General features: G+C 46.7%; 1 protein-coding gene across 2 annotated transcripts in view; it reads left to right on the plus strand.

Annotated features, from left to right (window-relative positions):
* Nucleotides 1–12262, plus strand: part of SNX25 (sorting nexin 25) — a 1269225-nt gene that overhangs the window by 888982 nt on the left and 367981 nt on the right. The window lies entirely within an intron of this gene.

Genomic DNA, 12262 nt, shown 5'->3' on the forward strand with positions numbered 1-12262 from the left:
GTAGTTTGGCTCTTGTGAAGTATTTGCCCTGTTAGTTATTGTGAAATGTTTTTTGTCCTCGTGGATAGTGGGGAGGGGAAGCACGTGAACATTTTACAATTGTAAAAATAATTGAATGCTAAATTATTGGCAAGTCCATTTAAAGTATTTTGTGGGACACGTCCTTTCAGACAAGCCGGAATCATGCTGTGCCAACACAATGCCGGCAATAGAAAGAATGCGACATTAGCACACATCTGTTCAGCACGAAAGTCGTAACAACGACTTGCTTTTACTGAGGCACATTGGTAGAATGGTGTTGGATTTAAAGTTCAACACCTCCCTTCCTGATGCGCAGACTGGAGTTGGAATAGTAAATTAAACTATTCCAACATTCAGCACCTCCTAAGGCAAGTCGTTAAAATGACTAGCGTGCTGAACAAATGCATCTTAAAGACGCGTTCAAACTAAAGACGTTGTTCTAAACGCATGTGTCCTTAAGACATGCAGAATAAGTCATACATTCGTATTTTAGACCTTTGTATGTAGCCTTTCCATTTTCATAAAAACAACTTTGTTTCTCAGTCTTCCATTCCTTGTATTATAGTCCTCACGTTTTGCCTTATCATTTCATGTCTTATCTCAGTTTTTGTTAGAGAAGTGACAGGCTACTTATGCCTTCACTGGCCGTGAGCATTGCTTGTGCATGAAAGGTAAACGTAACCCAAATATTCAAACTCCAGTCTGTGCTGATTGGTAACTGTACCTTGTAGAGCACAGCTTTGACAGTCTCTTCCTTCTACAGATAGGATCTGTTTTTTTATAAACATATTTTATTGTGTCAGGTACCATGTATAAAGCAGAGCTCTGTAACTCAGAAGACTTCTGCCACAGTATACATTACAGGATAACGGTATTGACATTTAGATGATATATACTCAATAAGACGAACAAAAGAAAAGAAACATTATAGCCCCCGTTGCACTATTCCCTTTCCACATCTTGAGCGCCACTCCAACACTCACTCCAATATGTGAAGTCTGTCACCATATCTGCGATCGATCATTTGACAGAATCGAATGAGTTGTGACCTCCACTGGAGGCATTGGCTCCAGATAGAGTCCCCGGTAATTCGCCCATCGCTTCCAAATCTTTGGATGTTTTTGCGGGCATCCCCTGGCTTTGAATATTGGAATATCCCTCAACCTACAAAAGTCCAGGCCATTCTACCACGCTGACAGAGAAGGTGGAGCCTCTGCTTTCCATAGCCTTGCATTATCTCTTTTAGTCAATGTGAGTCCTAACAATAGAAGATGTGGTTTGTGGATATTTCCACCTACACCCTCCATTATGTGCAAGAGTACTAATTTTGGCGAGGAGGAAAGGTCTCACCCAAATACCTCTGTGAGGCAGGCCATGACCCCTTTCCAAAATCTCATAAGCTCTATGCAGTGCCAGATCGTGTGTAAGAAGGTTCCCTCCTCCCGCCCGCACGTTAAGCATGTCGGAGAGGACACTAGGCCCGCCCTCCAAAGCCTGCCTTTTGTATAGTACACCGATGTAGATATTTAAATTAGATGAGGCGTAATCGCATAGCAATCGCCGACTCCCAAGGGGAGGCCAGTGCCTCTGTCCAATCTTCCTCGTGTAGTGGGCCAAGATCCCCCTCCCATGCCTCTCTAAGTTTCTGTAATGTGGTAGAGCTATTTGTCACTAGGGACTGGTAGATTTTGGATATTTTGTGGTCTTGTAGGTCCCCCATAAACACTTTGGTTTCGATAGGGCTGAATTCAGGAAGGGCTCCCAGCCCCTTGAAACTGGGAGATAGCATGTCTGAACCGGAGGTATTTATAGAAGTGGGTCTTTGGAATTTGAAATTCCTGCTGGAGGGCCTGATAGGACTTCAGTACTGTGCCTTGCATTACATCCCCTAAGGTAGAGACGCCAATATTGTCCCATGCACGAAATCCAGATAAAGCTACCAACTGCGGCAGCCGCCCATTAAGCCACAGTGGTTTCTCCCTTGTCAGTTTGTTCCACCACCCCACCTTACGGAGAGCCTGCTTCCACATCTGGAACACCACCCTTGCAGCAGGCGGCAAAGAGTTATGCAGGGGTGCAGAGTATAAAATAGTGTGCAATGTGAAATCCCCCATGCATCTTCGCTCAATCGCATATGCAGGATCTGTCCTGTCGCCGTACCACCATTCATACAATATCAGAAGGTGCGAAGCTATGTAATATTCGTGAACGTCTGAGGTAGCCAACCACCCACAGTACGTCGACTGAAAGCACGTCCACAGCGCACCCCTGGACGCCCCTCCCGCCCATTAAAAGTGACCCAGAGCCGAGTTAACTTGCCGAAGCTATTTAAGCGAGACTGGGTATGGATAATTCTGCAATTGGTACAGCAGACGCGGCAGCGATATCATCTTAAAGATGACTGACCTACCATACAGGGAGAGGGGCCTATGTGACCATGTTTTTAACTCCTCACACACCCAACCCATACCGGCACAATATTTCTGTTCCAGGAAGCAGTCAGAGAATCCGACAAGAATACACCCAGGTATTTCACCCCCCTGTAGTAACCTGCACCGCAGATACCCAGGGCTCCAGTTCTGTCTTGTCCCCCAACACCCACAGGGGTTCATAAAGAGCCCCGATGGCTCCCCAAACATTTGCTTGATGCGGAGGAGCCTCGGTCCCGTCCTATTGATGTTCATTAAAAAAAAAAAAGCACGTCGGCGACATATAGCGCAATGCGCTCCGAAAGCCCCCGTGCCCATTCAAAACCCGCCACTTGTGCATCCATCCGCACTCAAGCAGCTAGTGGCTCCTTTGCCAAAGCAAAACAGGGATGGTGAAGGGGCAGCCCTGGCGGGTGCCTCTTCAGATTTTGAATGTTGAGGAAGTGGAGCCCGCTATGCACACTGATGCTGTCAGATCTGTATATAATAATTTTAAATACAACGAGAAGCGTGGACCCATATTCAGGCGACTTAGCAGTGCAAACAGATATTCCCAACTAAGGGAATCTAATGCCCTATCCATATCTGCCAATAGTAGCGGGCTCGCCCAATCCCTGGATAGTGGCAATAGTAATGTGTGCACGACGTATATTGTGGCGCGTTGCTCTCTAGGGCATAAATCCAGCTTGGTCGGGATGGAGCAATGTAGATATATGAGATTGGAGGCAATTAGCCAGTGCTTTGGCCAAGATTTTCGCCTCCACATTCAATAATGAAATGGGGCGATACAAGGCATATTGGTTTGGGGGTCGGCCTGGTTTGTAGACAACGACCACTGCCTCGCTCCCTCACTTCATCTACAACCTTAAGAAAGTGGGGGCCCAGTTTTCTAGAAGTATTTTTTTTTAAACTTGGAGGGAAAGCTATTAGTACCTGGAGCGTTCCCTGAGTTCAAGTCTCCTAGCGCTGTACAACAGTGCTTAGAGTTTATGGCTGACCTGGCTCCGCCTATGTTAAAGAGGTGGTGTGGAAACAGGTCGGTGTATAGTCCTGCGAAAAATATAAACAATTCAATGAAAAACAAATATTTATTAATGTAGACAATAACTACAATATTTAAAATTGAAAAAATCCCAAAAATGGATTTACAAAAATACATTGAAAAATTAAAACAATAATATTAAAAAATAAAACAATGCAATAAAATCTATTTAACCAATATTATGAAAACTGTTGGAGTCTAAGAATATAAAATATATTATTCCCACTCCAGTTTCTGCAACACTAGGTAAAACATGGGATTTCAAAGTGGTTTGAATTACTATTTCTACTCTAGTCACCGGATTAATGGGGAAAGTATTGGACTTCAGAGGAGTTAAATTTACTGTTCGTACTCCAGTCAGTGCAACAGTTTGGAAAGTGTTGGACTTTGGAGTACTATTCATACTCCAAACAAAGCAACAGTAGGGAAAGTGTTGGCTTTTGAATGGGTAAAATGTACTATGCCCACTCCAAACAGCGCAAGAGTAGGGAAAGTGTTGTGTTTCGAAAGGGGTTAATTTACTATTCCAACTCCAGTCTGTGCAACAGTAGGGAAAGCGTTTGATTTCAGAGGAGTGATATTTACTAGTCTCACGCCAAACAGGGCAAAAGTAGGGAAAATATTGCATTCCAGAGGGGTACGATGTACTATTTCCACTCCAAACAGCACAAAAGAAGGGAAAGAGTTGGACTTTAGGTACAAACTACTATTCCCACTTCAATCTGTGCAACAGTAGGGAAAGCGTTGGATTTTGGAGGGATGAGATGTACTATTCCCACTCCAGTCCGCACAACAATTTACTGCTCCAACTCCGGTCTCTGCAACAGTAGGGATAGCATTACATTTCGGAGGGATGAAATATATTATTCCCACTCCAGTCAGCGCAACAGTAGGGAATGTGTTGAACTTTGAAGGTGTAAAATCTACTATTCCAACTCCAGTCTCTGCAACAGTAGGTAAAGTGTCTGATTTCGGAGGAGTGAAATTTACTGTTCCCCAACAGCGCAACAACAGGGAAACTGCAAAGAGGTTCATTTTACTACTCCTACTGCAGTCTAAGCAAGAGCAGGGAAAAAACTTCACTTCAGACAGATTACATATATGAGTAACGCCATGAATGTAGAAAAAATATTAATCTTAACATAAAAATATGAATTAACAAAATATATATGTAGTTAAAAAACTAAAAACAATCAATTTGCTAATTTACTATTCAATTAAAAAAATTTAATTAATAAATGTTATTCAATTAATTAACTTCCCGCCATGTTCCCCTACAAACCCAGCAGTCTACACTTAAAAGATAACTACAGAAAATAACTATTACATAATTTACATATTTAAAATAAATTAAATAATTAATACTTATTTGTTTATTATTGCTTGAGTAACTTTCCACCCTAGACCCCCACAAAGCTAGCATCATGCAATCAGCATAAAATAAAATACGTATTCCACAATTTCCTTATTTAAATTTGAAATAATAATTAATAGGTAATTATTACTTATTTAACTTCCAACCCTATACCCCTACAAACCTAGCATTTAGCAACTAAAATACAAGTTAAATAAATCAGTATTCCATATTTGACATAATTAAAAATGTATTAAATAATTAAATAAGAATTTTTAAACATATTTTATTAGTTTTCAAGGTACGTTAATGGGCCATTGCCGGATTGATACATGTGGAACATCAGATAAATCCAAGGTACCTACGTATATGAGAAACTGGAACCCCTTCTAAACATGCAGGTATAACAATGCAAACATGACACAGAGCATTTTAAACCCCACAAAATAAATTAAACAAGGATGTATGCAACCACAAGTGACAGTATAATAGTGCCTCGGCAGTTCAGGGACTGGACTTGTATGAGGGGGCCATTCTATAATGGGCCTGTGTGCGGTAAGGGTGGTAACTCTATTCCTCGATAAATCGTCCTTCTGGACCATATTTTTCTGTGTTTCTGGGGACATCACCGAGTCTGGAACACCGCTCTCTCAGCTCCCATGCATCTATCAAGGGCCTTCTTCCATCCATCAATTGTTGGAGGGGGGAAATTCCCTTCCACTGCTAAGCGATATCACGCTTGACTAGGGTGAGGGCCAGAAAGAGCAAGTGCTGTTTGTATTTGTTCCCACCAATGCCATCGGTGCTATGCAATAGAAATAACCTCGGCTCAAAGTGAAGGTCCCACGACGGGACCTAATCTAAGCAGGACGCCACCTTGTGCCAAAATTTCTGTAACGCACTGCAATTCCATGCGGTGTGTATGAAAAGTCCCCTCCTCCCTCTCGCAACCAAGGCACACTGGGGACTGGATTGTCCCCATCCGCCAGATCGAGTGTAATATATGCGATATATATTTCAATTGGATGAGGCGATAGCGTGAGGACAACGCCGTACCCCGGGGTCTGGCCAGGTCCTCCGTCCAGTCATTATCCGTCAAGTCAGGTAAATCTGTTAACCATGCCGCCTGTGTCTTATGTAGAGTGGTGTGGGCGTGAGTGGTCAGTGTCTGATATAACTGACGTATCTGATGTGCCCCAATGTCCTCTGTAAGCAGTCTGCCTTTGAGAGGGTGATATTCAGGCAGAGATTTGAGTGAGTGCAGAAGAGGGGTGAGGGGTGTCTCGGCTGGATGTACTTATAAAATTATGTCTTGTGCAATTGAAAGTCTGTCTGCAGCTGTTGAAAAGATTTGAGGGTAATGCCCTGCATTACATCGCCCAGAGTAGATATACCCAGCAGATGCCACTTCTGGAACCTTTCTAGGGCCACGGCGGGGTGCAAATATGTGCCGTGCCACTGCGGTGTCATACTCATCAAGTGGCCTTGCCACCCTATATGTCGAAACATATATCTCCATATCCGACCCAATAGTCTACCGGCAGGTGGCAAGAAATCTAAGTTTACATGATTATATAGGATCTGGAGGAGGGGTTTAGGCTCCGTTGCCCTATGCTCAAGTATGTATGCCGAGGATGAGTTGTCCCACCATTCGTTGATGAGTACGTGGGATGCCGCATAATATGCATATGTTGTATCAAAAGGGTGAGAAAGAGGGTAGGGCCAGGTTCACCCTCCTAACATTAGCAATAAACAAAAAAACTTTTGCGAAGACAAAAGTCAGAAACCTGGCCGGTAGGTAGTATTCACAACGCTCGTTGGGGTTGGAATATCTTTGAAATGTAGATGGAGAGAAAGAAAAATTATATTTTTCTTGAGTCCCCTCACTCACCAGGGTTTCCCTACTGTGACATGCTTCATCATTGGGGCCATCCCAGTCCTCTACGGACTGAGGCGTGCTACGACTTGCGAACTACGTAGGAGCACTTTTCTGTGATGGACTATGTGAGGTGCAAGTGGTGATTGTGAATGCGGAGTGGTATGTTCTAAGTGGTTTAAAAATACCTGCCTAGTGAGCTGTCAATGATTTATTCTGGCTCCTGGGTGGTATATTAAAAGTGGGGTAGAGAAATAGGGATCCTACTGTCAATGAGTCAGGTATGCCTATTCACATAATATGCATATACATCTGCTGCCGCTATGCTGGCGCAGTTTGTAGACTGCAAGCAGATGCTCAATGCTACCCTGACCGCCCCTCCACCCACAAGAACTTGTTGTGTATGGCAATTTGTGTGAACAAAGTGCGTTGTATATCATAGGGAAAATTCTGTACCCTATATAGGATATGAGGTAGGGAAACCATTTAAAAAATTGCCGACCACCCATATAATGATAGCAGTAGGTGAGACCATATCGCTGTCTCGTCCCGCAGGATAAGTGGGGTGATATTATGGGCCTACAAGATTTTCAGGCAGAATGAGACAAAAATGCCCAGATATTTAAAGCCTGTGGTTGCATGCGACAGCTGTTCTGCCCAAGTATTGCATCCCTGGTCCCCAATCATGGGGAAAAGGACTGATTTGGTGGGATTCGTATGGAGTGCAAATACCTGGAGGATTTGCAGGGCCTGAAAACCATGGGTCTGTCATGAAAAACAGCACATCACCCGCTTAGAGTGCGATACGGTCGGAGCAAGACATCGACCACTCAAAGCCCCAGATCACAGGGTCGCTCCGTACCCACACCGCCAGGGGGTCCACCCCTAAGGCAAATAATAACAGAGACTGAGGGCAGCCCTGTCTTGTACCATGGCAAATCGAAAAGGGGGCAGACCGATGACCCGCTACTCTGATTGAGGCTGTTAGATCCGTATACAATAATCGTACGAAGGCCAGGAAGCATGGGCCGAAATTAACAGCTTTGAGGAATTGGAACAGGTATGTCCAACTGAGAGAATCAAATGCCTTTTCAATATCTGCAAGCAAAGTCGCCGCAGGACAGCCCAGCTCCGGAGCCTTCGCCATAGGTTCGAGTTTCAGCAGGGACGCTCAACATTCTGGGCAAATCACTTAATCTCGTTGTGCGTAACAAAAATTCATGTGTCCGCTCTGATACCTTTTGAGTCTTGTTCGCACAATATAAAAATGTCCCCAAAAATATATATATTTCTGATAGATACATCTGCCAGTGGATTCCTCACCTTGTCAATATCCCCCTTGCGTCAGCAACAATCGGAAATTCTTTTGTAGCTTCACGCCGACGTGGACGACGTCATAGAGGCACGGCATCGCACGCGACTCCGCTGACGTCACCGACACTACAATAGGCCCACGCCGGCGTGATGACGTCAGTTCCCTTTTTTCCGCGTCATTGACGCTAACGGTTTCGGAGAATCTCTGTAGCCTCTTAGTAACTTTGTTGCTATTTTCTTCACTTTTCTGTTTCTTTGTTTCCTTCACGATGTCGTCAAAGAAGACCAGTTTTACGCCTTGCAGAGAGTGTGGGAAACTGATGTCCATCACGGACCCGCACGAAGATTGCATCTGGTGTCTTAGCTCGGATCATGATGTGGATGGATGTTCATCATGTCGGAAGATGAACCCAAAGGCTCTGCGGTAGAGAGAGACCAAGCTTCTGGTGGCGAAGCTGAGAGGTGACCAGGGTAAAAGGTCTTCGAAGTCTCGTTCGAGAAGGTCGAGGTCGGCGTCGAGATCAAGGCCTCGAGCGGAGTCGACTTTGAGATAGTCATCAGATCATGCTTCGAAGTTGAGGAAGAAGCATAAGAAGAGAAGACATGAGTCCCGACGTCACTCCGGTAGGGATTCGGACTCTAGGTCGAAGTCACCCAAGAAGGTACGTACGAAAGTGGTTCCACCAGAGGAGGACTTGGATCCGGAAGGTGAGGCTTCGCCTTCGGAGTCGCAGGTCCCGACTCCGTCTCCGGTTCAATCTCCGGCGCCGTCCCCGGCCCGTGAGGATGAGGAAGAAGTTCCGGAAGGTGAGAATTCTGCGCCTGTGGAAGAGCCGAATTCGGAACCTCCTCAAGGCCAGCCTGAGGGTCTTCAGCCACCTTTTCCGGCCCCGGGCCAAGACCCATTAACATTTTTGAACGCTATGTAAGGTGTGTTTTCAAGGGCCTAGTACCCCTCTGGTGCGCCTTCGGGTCCCATGGGTCCACTAGCCTTCAATTTAGGAGTTCCGCACTCCTATGCTCCGGCTCCATTTATGCCATTCATGCCGGCTCAGACACCGCCATGGCAATACCCGGCTCCGCCGAGGTCGTCGACGCCGATACCACGTCGTCTGCTCCGAGTCGACCTCGAGACCAAGCCACTATGCCATCGGATTCGATACCGACGTCGGTTCCGGCTCCGTCGGAGTCGTTGATGGATCCGGTGGCATTGCGTGTGAAGGAAAGGTCCAGGAGGGAGGCTCAGCGCCTCATGGAAAAACCAAGGTATACAGAAGCTCAAGCTGAAGTGGAAGGAGAGCTTGAGGATGACTGTTTTGATAGTCTGGCGAAGGGTAGTGGCCTGGAGTTTTCTCCCGAGTGGGAGTTACCTTCCGTGTCTGATGCCCCTTCGAAAGATGTTCAGCCTTATCATTTGGTTATGAGGAAGGCGGCGGAGCTTTTGAATTTGACCCTTCCAACAGTAGAGTTTAAGTCCAATCTACTGCCTGAGGTTCTGCATTCACCCAGTACTGTGGTGGAACCGTTGCTCCCCTTTAATGAAGCTTTAACGGAGCCAATTATGGAAGTTTGGAAAAAGCCGCTTTCGACACCAGCTGTTTCCAAGAGTGTGGCAAGAAGGTACAGGGTTGCTCCTGAAGACCCTGCTTTTCTGACTTCTCATCCTTTACCTGAAAGCTTGGTAATCCAGGCAGCTTGTTCCAAAAAGACTGTGTGCAGTTCCTCAAGTGCCTGGGGATAAGGATGCTAAGAAACAAGATCAAGTTGCAAAAAAGACCTTTTCTTCTGCGAGCATGGCATTAAAGTCAACTAATACCACTTGCCTTATGGGGAGATATGTACATGCTCTCATGGATTCACTCCGTCTTCTGGCACCTAAGATCCCTGTTGACAACAGGAAGGATTTTGAAGAGGTGTTGACGGATGCGCTGTCAGCGGCTCGTCAGGTAATTCAGAGTGGGCTGGACACTGCGGATTCGGTGGCACGCATCATGGGTACTGCGGTTGCTTCAAGAAGGTCAGCATGGCTGAAATCTTCAGACTTTTCCGCAGATGTTCAGGCCGCTTTGATAGATCTGCCGTTTGATGGTGCTGGACTCTTTGGTAAAAAGTCTGACACTGCCTTAGAAAGATTTAACGACAGTAGGGCTACTGCCAAATCTTTGGGGCTTCAGACCAGGGGTTCTTCTACCAGAAAGTTCAGAGGATTCGGACGCTCTTCCTTTCGCTCCTATCGGCAAGGTCAGCAGCAACAGCAGCAGAATCCTTTGTACAAGTCGTACAGGGGAAGACAAAGAGCTCGTCCTAGAGGGCTTCAAGCCTCTTCCTCCTCCACCTCCTCCAACCCCCCAGCCACAGAAAAGCAGCCCTAGATCCGCCATTCAGGATCATGTGGGTCCGGTGGGGGGTCGGCTTACCCACTTTCTACGGGATTGGGAATCGGTTACATCAGATCTGTGGGTTCTCAATCTCGTAGAAAATGGGTATGCTCTTCCCTTTCGGGAGTTTCCTCCAAATTACCCTCCTTGCCAAGGTTTTTGCACGGAGGAACACCTCTTACTTCTGCAGGAGGAAGTGCAGACTCTTTTAAGAAAGGGTGCGATAGAGGTGGTTCCAGAGCAGGAAAGGGGTCAGCACCATGAAACCTTGGTCGAAAGCGCGCTTTATAAATAGATTATAACATAACATAACAGGGATACTACTCCCGGTATTTCCTGATTCCCAAGAAGGATGGCAGACTTCGTCCAATCCTGGATCTCAGGATCTTGAATCTTTATCTGAAATAAGAGAAGTTCAAGATGCTCACCCTTGCGCAGGTTCTTCAGGCGCTGCTGGAAGAAGACTGGATGGTGTCGCTCGACCTGCAGGATGCGTATTTTCACATCCCAATCCTGAAGTCGCACAGGAAGTATCTCCTTTTTACGGTGGGATCGCAACATTATCAGTTTGCGGTCCTTCCTTTTGGAATTACTACTGCGCCTCGAGTCTTCACCAAGGTGATGGCGGTGGTGGCAGCACATCTGAGAAGATCGGGGGTTCCAGTATTCCCCTATTTGGACGACTGGCTGATGAAGGCAGAGTCGTCAGTGAAGGTGCTCCAGCATCTGCAGGAGACAACTCGGTTGTTGTTCCGGTTGGGTTTTTCAATAAATGTACCAAAGTCTCACCTGGTGCCCTCCCAGCGCATCCTGTTCATAGGTGCTGTACTGGACGCAACTGTATGTCCTGCATTCCCTCCTCCACAAAGGATTCGCGACATACAGGAAATGATTCCTTTATTTTACAATGGAGCGGTCGTTCCAGTCCTGAAGTTCCTTCGCCTGCTCGGTCTGATGGCTTCTTGCATTCTGTTGGTCAACCATGCACGCTGGCACATGAGGGCGCTCCAGTGGTGCCTCCGCAGGCAGTGGTATAAGCACAGCGGAGATCTCAGGGAGTCAGTGAGGATCTCGAGAGAAACTGTAGCGGATCTGTCTTGGTGGGGCGTGGAAGGCAAACTGTCACAAGGAAAGCCTTTTCAACTACCTCCATCGGTTGCCACAGTGATAACGTACGCATCCACTCTAGGGTGGGGTGCTCATCTGGGGGATCTGGAGGTAAAGGGTCTTTGGTCTCCAGAGGAAAGGTTGCTTCACATCAACCTCTTAGAGTTGCGGGCGATACGTTTGGCACTCAAGGCCTTCCTCCCTTTCCTTTGCGGTCGGTCGGTTCAGGTCCTGACGGACAACACCACCGCGATGTGGTATGTCAACAAGCAGGGAGGAGTGGGGTCGCAGTGTCTCTGCAGAGAGGCTCTGCGCCTCTGGTCCTGGGTTCAGGACCACCAGGTTTGTCTGTTGGCAAATCATCTGGAAGGAGTTCTGAACGTGTGTGCAGACAGTCTCAGTCTGCAGTTCTCGGCCGACACGAGTGGAGGCTTCACCCGGAGGTGGTCCGGCAGGTCTTTCAGATGTAGGGGACTCCTCGTGTGGACCTGTTTGCTACTCGCGAGAATGCTCACTGCCCGTCATTCTGCAGTCTCCAGTATCCGATGCAAGGAGCCTTGGGGGACGCGTTTCAGTTGAGTTGGGGAACTCAACTCCTTTACGTGTTTCCTCACATACCTTTAATTCCTCGGGTTCTGAGGAAGATTCGCCAACACCGGGCCCAAGTTATTCTGGTCGCCCCGGATTGGCCAAGAAGAGTGTGGTACACGGATCTTCTCCACCTCTCCTCTCGCCTGCCGC

The sequence above is a fragment of the Lissotriton helveticus genome, chromosome 2_2, assembly GCF_964261635.1.
Source record: "Lissotriton helveticus chromosome 2_2, aLisHel1.1, whole genome shotgun sequence".
NCBI lineage: Eukaryota > Metazoa > Chordata > Amphibia > Caudata > Salamandridae > Lissotriton > Lissotriton helveticus.